Source organism: Gossypium arboreum, chromosome 6 (assembly GCF_025698485.1).
Source record: "Gossypium arboreum isolate Shixiya-1 chromosome 6, ASM2569848v2, whole genome shotgun sequence".
NCBI classification, from domain to species: Eukaryota; Viridiplantae; Streptophyta; class Magnoliopsida; order Malvales; family Malvaceae; genus Gossypium; species Gossypium arboreum.
Genome location: NC_069075.1, coordinates 37,073,711 through 37,081,429, shown reverse-complemented (window position 1 = coordinate 37,081,429; position 7,719 = coordinate 37,073,711). Strand labels below are relative to the sequence as shown.

The 7,719-nt window shown below is 34.6% G+C and overlaps 1 long non-coding RNA gene across 1 annotated transcript; it reads left to right on the top strand.

The window, feature by feature from the left end:
* The first annotated feature begins 2,299 nt into the window (after positions 1–2,299).
* LOC128294117 (uncharacterized) lies at positions 2,300–4,224 on the top strand. Its single transcript, XR_008284380.1, has 2 exons — positions 2,300–2,508; positions 3,952–4,224. It is a non-coding gene; the product is annotated as an uncharacterized LOC128294117 (long non-coding RNA).
* The last annotated feature ends 3,495 nt before the right edge of the window (positions 4,225–7,719 follow it).

Sequence of the window (7,719 nt, the reverse complement as noted above, 5' to 3'; positions counted from 1 at the left end):
AGTAGCGATGTTGCTACTGTAATTTAGATAATCATAAGTACTACGGTGGTTGTTGCATGGTAGGGATTGTTTTGTATTTAAGTTTGAGTTTTTGAGTTGTTCTTGAATGTCAATGAGTGGATTTTTTAGCATGGTGGAGATTCTTTAATGTTTTATTTTTAATTTAAGTGTTGCGTTTCTTTGGGTGGGTTTTTTAGTTATTATTGAATGCTAATAAGACTGGGTGATGAATTGGGTGATTGTTTTGTATGTAAGCTTGGGTTTTCTAGGTAAGAAAAAAGAGACAAAAAAGAGAAAGAAGGAAAAATTGTGATAGGTGGACTTTTTTAGTTATTCTTTAAAAGCTGTTGTTCATAAAGGTTGTGCACTTTGATAGGTGATGGTGTCGTTACTTCCTTTTAGTGCAATAGGTGGTTAGGCAATAGTTTTATTATTGAGAATTTTGAGGTCGTTGTCTCCCCTGAATTCCATCACTCAATTGTTAAGGACGTGGTTATAGATACTAGTTCTTATAGAGAGCTTATAAATGCCTTGCTAGTTGAAGTCCGAGAGCAATTATCAATGGTGCATGATTTTAGAGGTTGAGAGAGATCGCAACTTCAGGAATAACTCTCATATGGTAATTTTTTCGTCTCCTCTACTTATAAATTGTTGACATCTAATGCTTCTATATAGAGGTGTTCATGGGTCGGGCTTGGCCGGGTTCGGGCCGGGCTCAAGTAAAAAATGATGCCCATTTATTGGGCTTGGGCCGGGCCGAGCCCAAAAAAGGGCCTAAAATTTTCCCCTAGCTCGACCCGGATAAAAATACTAAAACCCAAGCTCGGCCCAACCCGGCCTACCTGTATTAATTTTTTATATTATTTTTAAATATTTATAATACATCAAAAATACTAAAAACATCAAAATAAATATTTCCCAACAAATTGAAAATAAATTTTAAAAAATATGTAAACTTAAATAACACTAAGATAGATGCAACTTAACAAGCAAATGCCTCTAAAATAATAAAAAAATTAACAAATGCCTTTAAAATAATAACAAAATTAATAATAAAATAAGTTTTATACAATATCCAAACAATAACAACAAAATAATAGCAACATAATAGTAAAATGGTAGCAAAATAGGGAGAAAACAACAAGAAAATAACATTCAAAAATAAAAAAATGCAGATTTTTTGTCCTTTAGTGAATTCGGGCCTGGTCGAGCGAGGCCGAGGCTAAAAATACCTTACCCGAGGCCCGACGCATTTTTTAAATGGGTCTTATTTTTTGTCCAAGCCAATTTTTCGGGCCTATATTTTTGCCCAAACCCTTCCATATTTTAGGCCGGCCTTTGGGCCGGGCCAAGTAGCCCAGCCCATGAACACCTCTACTCCTATCAATGGTTTTTGATGAAAATTTGGAAGGTAGGTGTTCTTCCTCATATTTGTTTCTTCTTGTGGCTGGTCACCCATGACCATTTGCTAACTAAGGTGGCATGTGTTCGTCGACATATTATCAGGGATGCAACTTGTCCTAGATGCAGGTGTCATAAGGAAACTACATTATCTCAAACATTATGGTCACATTGTAACACCCCTAACCGGTATCTGTCGTCGGACTGGGATTACAAGGCATTACCGGAAAAGATAAAACTCTCTCACATTCACACAATCTATCAAACCATGTTCAGAAATATACATTTATAACTTCAGTTTATCAATATGCAAACACAATTCAAGTTTATTGAACTCACATATAACCATTTTATTTTCTTATAACAAAATTACTATTCATATGGTAAATTTTCAATAGAGAAACTGAATATTTAAAACATACTAATTATAAATGCTATTTTCCATGTTAACTTTATTTTTTTCTCTAATACTATACATGCATAAAACATTTCATAGCATCCAATCCATATATTCAAAAATCAATTCATACCATTTACCTAGTTATAAATGTAATAGCCCGATTTTGGGTCTAGTCGGAACAGTGGTTTCGGGACCACAAACCTGACGAAAAAAAAATTATTTTTATTATATTTTTATAGTCTATAAATTTATGAAAATATTTTGTAAAAATTTCATTCGAAAATTTTGACGTTTGAGCACTCAATTTAGTCAAAAGGACTAAATTGTAAAAAGTGCAAAAGTTGAGTTCTTTATATATGAGGTGCCTAATTGTTATGAGTTTTAAATTGAAAGTCCTTATGTGACAATTATTCCTTTAATAAGTTAGTGAATGGATATTTGTTTGGTATTTTTGAAATTTGGTTGAAATAAAAAGGGTAATTTTGTAAATTAATTAAAATATATTAGACAAATGATAAAAGCTATCATTTTTTTTTCATTCTTTCTTCTTCAACCGTGGGAAAGAACTGAAAATGGCAGCCATGGATGAGCTCCATTCAGCCAAGCTTCTATGGCTTATATAGATGATGAAAATTGAGACTTGGACCTAGAATGGAAAGAAATCGATTTATGGACGAGTATGTCCTTTTCACCTTTGTGGTATCGAGGTAAGTTCATGTGTAAATAATGTAGCATAATTGTTATTTTTAAGTTATTGATGTTAAATATATGATATGCTGATTTTTATCATGAAATATATGCTTTGTGGTTATTTTCGAATAAAATGCAAGATATGTGTATTATTTGTTAAATATAAAGTGCTACCGAGTATTGGTTTCGGTATTTTACGGAAGATGGCAAGGATATGTGTTCGAGGAAAATCCCGTTTGAACCTTAGGAATAGATTAGGATACAAGTGACATGTCACTAGGATGGTTGAGCATCCGAACTCGTCGAGTTGAGTCCGAGTTCACTTATGGATGCGAATGTTCGAACTCGTTGAGTTGAGTCCGAGTTCGTGAGATGTAACTAGGCATCCGAGCTCGTTGAGTTGAGTCCGAGTTCACTTATGGATGCGAATGCCCGAGCTCGTTGAGTTGAGTCCGAGTTCACTTATGGGCGGGTTACATGGTAGCTTGGCTACATATGTGGCACTTATGTGCAAACTTTCCATGTATCCGAATTATATTCCAATGTGTTCAACGGGTAAAATTCTACTCAAATGGAGGAATACTCGAGATGAAAGGGACGTATTAGTAAATGTTGTAAAATGAATACTTTGAACAGGTATGTACTTAACCCTCGGGTTGAAAACTCGACATAACAACAATATGGTAAGATGGTAAATGAAAATGTGATATGAATGTCTCGGTGATGATTATACAAACGATGTTGTATTAATTTTGTGAACAATGATCATGGATGAGTAACTTAGCCTTGACAGATTTGAGTTACTGCAGTAGTGTAACTTTAAAAATACACTAAAAATAGTGGAAAATGAGTTAGAGGCAGGATAAAATATGGGATTAAAGCTTAATGAGTCTATTTTCACATGAAAGAAACAGGGGAAGAAAAAGAATTCCATATTGTGTGATATTTGAATTCTTGTGAAATAGGGTCTGAATGAATTCGAGATCCCCTGTTCTGACTTTAGAAATTCACCAAAAATTGTACAAAAATTATTAAGAGTCATACCTTATATGAATGGATTCCTTATTGAGTCTATTTTTATGGGAAATAAACGACATGGTCGTTGGAATTTTGTACAGGGAGAAATTCTGTTTGTAGTGCACAGGGGTCAGAGTGGTCATACCCTGAAACAGGGGATACTTTAACTAATAAACTGTACTATTTGGCTTAACCAAAAATTCTGGAAATTTTATGGAAGAAAGGAAAATAAGTATAGTTTCAGGGAAAATTAACGGAACTTAATTCGGAGTTTCGTAGCTCCAGATATAAATAATTTAGTGATCGTTGCTCAGAAGGACAGCTTGTAGTGAACTTGAACATATGTTGTAAACATTGATAAAACAAGTTAATGAGTTGCTAATTGTTTTCATATGAACTTACTAAGCGAAAGCTTACCCCCCCTTCTTTCCCATGTTTTCTAGAGTTTCTAGGTTAGCTCGGGTTGGAGGCCGTCAGAGATATTATCACCCTATCGAGTTAACGTTATCGAGATAAGTAAACTCAAGTGATTCGAGTCTATGGCATGTATAGGGTTTTAATGTGAGTATGTAATATTATGATTTAGCCAAAGGCATTGGCTTGTTATTAAGGTAGTATTAGTCATGTAAATTGGCCTATGTCGGCTAATGACATTATGGGCCCATATGATTATTCTTATGCATGTATGTTATTATCTCTTGTGATGTGGCTTACAACATGTATGCCTAGAGATTGAATTGAGATTCATTGATGAGCTAGTAACTAATGCGAGGATTAAGTGATTGGTAAATAGTTAATAATGCTTCATGAATGGTTTGTGATGTAATGATAGTTATGTCTAGTATGTGGTAATGATATGGGCAAATTCTATAATATTTATTACATAAGAAAATAACTCGAGCATAACATGCTTGTAGATGTTTAAGAGCTCATTTATGCCACGTTGTATGTTATTGGATAAGTATGTATCTATGCATGTGGTGTGAGAGTGACAAAAGGCTTGATAATTAGACTATTTACGCCACACGGCTGAGCACATGGCGTGTGAAGCCTTAACGCAAGAGATTTTTCTAAGTTTTCATGAGTTCTCGATTGGGTTCGAACACCCGAATGCATGTATTGGGCCTCGTAAGCTCGCATAAGAGACAAATTGCATGTGAAAAGAAAAGTTTTAATTATTTGAGATTTCATGGCCTGTTTAGTATGGAAGTGTTAGTAAAAGTCGGTAGCACCTCGAACCCGTCCCCAGCGTCGGATGCGGGCGAGGGGTGTTACATTTAGTGGTATCAGAGCATGGTTTAGTCGGTTCTCGGACTAACCTAGCGTAAGAGAGTCTAGTTATACATGCCATAGTATTACTCGTGATAGTGTGATATCTCTCGGCCCTAACAAAACTGTTGATTAAGACAGGAATGAGTTCCAACCGAGCAAATCTTGATAGAGATAAGAGTAAAGTTGAGATTATTGAATAATGCTTATGATATGCTGAAAATTTGGAAAGGTATGAAAAGAAATCCATGATTTTTTTTATATGAACTAGTTTTCATTATGTGATACTCTTGAGATAAAGAATGTGAAATAGTGGAGTAAAACACAGTTAAGTTGTGAAAAGCGCTTTTATGCATGTTAGTATTCATACGATGTTAAATGTCCAACTTGATTTGGCCAAGTGTTTAGGAAAAGAAAGAAATTTGCTTGAAATGACGAGAATACATGTATGAATACTTTTATTGCATGATTAATAATCGATATATACATGAGGTTGACATTTATGTCTAGATTGATGAAGTCAATATGCAATAATGTTATGCTTTATAATCTCAGTTACAGAATCATAAATGTCACAATAGCATGAAAGTTGTAATGAAAGATCAAATTGGGTGGAACGCAGGGAATGAGTACGATCGTTCACTAATGAATTGACGGAAAAGACCATGGTTGGACCATGGCAATACATGAGATTTGTGTGCGGTGTAAGACCATGTATGGGACATGGCATCGGCATTGAGGCGAGGGCTAGTGTAAGTCATGTCAGGACATGCATCACCCACATATGAGAGCCATTTGTAAGACATGTGCAGGACATGCATCGGCCTCGAGATGTTAGCGATGTCGACATGTCGGGACATGCGTCGGCTACGAGATGTGCTAGTGTAAGACATGTGCAGGACATGCATCAACCGGTTACATGTGTCGATGTAAGACACATGCAGGACACGGCATCAACACAGATGGATGAGAGCTAGTACAAGACCATAGTTGAACTATGGCATCAAGTAGCGATGTACTCAAAACCATAAGACGTTCTCCAATTTGATAAATGTTGGCAAGTGATTAAGACTAAATATGGGAATTTGATAAAACATTAAGGGTAATTTGAGAAAAAGAAATGAAAGTTTGAGTTATGATAAATTCACTTATGTTTAGCTAATATTCGCATGAAATAAAGTTACATGTATTCTTGAGATATGTGAAAATGTGTTTATAACAAGTTGGAAATTTGAAATGTTTGAATCAATATGCGTAAAGCTATCTTGTTGTTGAATATGTATTTGCTTGAAAGTCAAAAGTTTAGAGGCTTTACAATCTTCGCCCCTTACCGAAATAGATTTATACGATTGGATTCTCGAAATATGTTGCATAAGCTTGCAAAAGTGAAACCAAGAGTACAAAATGGAATAGTATGAGATTAGTGAAGACGAAATTAGTTAGAGAAATAATGTCGGACTTGCACGGATGTCCGAGTATGACGAATTCAATTAAACAAAAGTGATGGCTATCTTTCTCTTACGAGTATTCTATGTTTTCCTCTATTCGGGAATACGTATGGTGATCCCTTTCGAGTGGGAATTCTATTGTGTGAGGATTCTGGAGACTGTGATATTAGATGAAAAGTTCTATTGGTCCAGTTAGTTATGATCTACATTTCCCCATCTCTTTAGATTTCTATTCTGATATATTGGAATGAAGTTGACAGTAAAAATCTATGTAAGATTATTCTGATGTTCTATTGATTATGGTTTATATATGCGAGAATTATATTATCTCTATTATGAGAAATTCTAAAGCATACAGACAGTAGTTTCCTTCTGGTTTTCTTTGAGGGATTTTTTGGATCATCTTTATTATTTTCTTCTAGATTATATTATCAGATTTCTGGTATAATCTTTATATCTTGGAATTTCTTATATTGGCTTTTCTATCGTTCTTGTTTCGAGAATTATCAAGCTTGGTTTATCTTTACGAGTAATCTTTGACTTGCGATATTAGAATCATTATGATTAAGCTTACGGCTCGATCATAGAAGTGTGGGGATTTCGATGTAAGATTTCTTTAAAATTTCGGGGTAAAGAATGGTTATTCGCAAAAGTAAATCTGAGTTATGTGCATTTAAGTTTATTCTCGGTTCGAGAATACCGTTCGTGTTCCTTGGTAAGTAGTCGATGCGTCGTAAATGATGGGGTTTTATTCTTGAAAGTATGTTATGGAAACATATTAGTTGGATTTCTCTTGTTCGAGAGATGTTATAAGTATAGTTATCTGATTAATAAAAGACCACATCTATGAAGTTGGAATCATTTGATTCATGTTAGTAAAGTTTCTAAGCAGTTGATGATCGAGTATAGAAATGTGGCTATAAGTGGTAAATTAAACAAGTACAAACATGATTCGACTTTTAATTTGGAATTGCGGGGAGGATTTGATTTACGGTTTCTATTACTATTAATTGAGTAAGATTTGATCTTGAGAAACTCGGGTATCTGAGAGAATTGAGTCTGAGTTCACAGCATATCTTGTTTATTCGTTCAAAGGATGTCTAATTGTCTATAGGGTAAAGCCGAATATCAAATGTATTCGAGATTATTATTGTCAGTGATGACAGTGGGAAGAAAATGAGAAAGGACTATTATGAATTTCGTATCGGGATGTCTCTCATTTCCAAGAAAAAGGAGAGATGCAAGTTGAATTGTGAAAGATTGATGATGGAAGTCTGCATGATTATTTTAGTATGTACAGATATATTATTCAATGAGATATGGTGAGTTGTATGTTTCTAAGTTTATAGTTCCAAGAATGTCGGTCTCAGGTGTTTCAAATTGAGCTCAGAGGTTTATACCTCAACTATGGAAAAGCTATAGGAAATCTTGAGTATGAGCTTGTGTGGAGTTGTTTTGTAAGTTGTGAGAAAAAGATATAAGTGACTCGTGAAA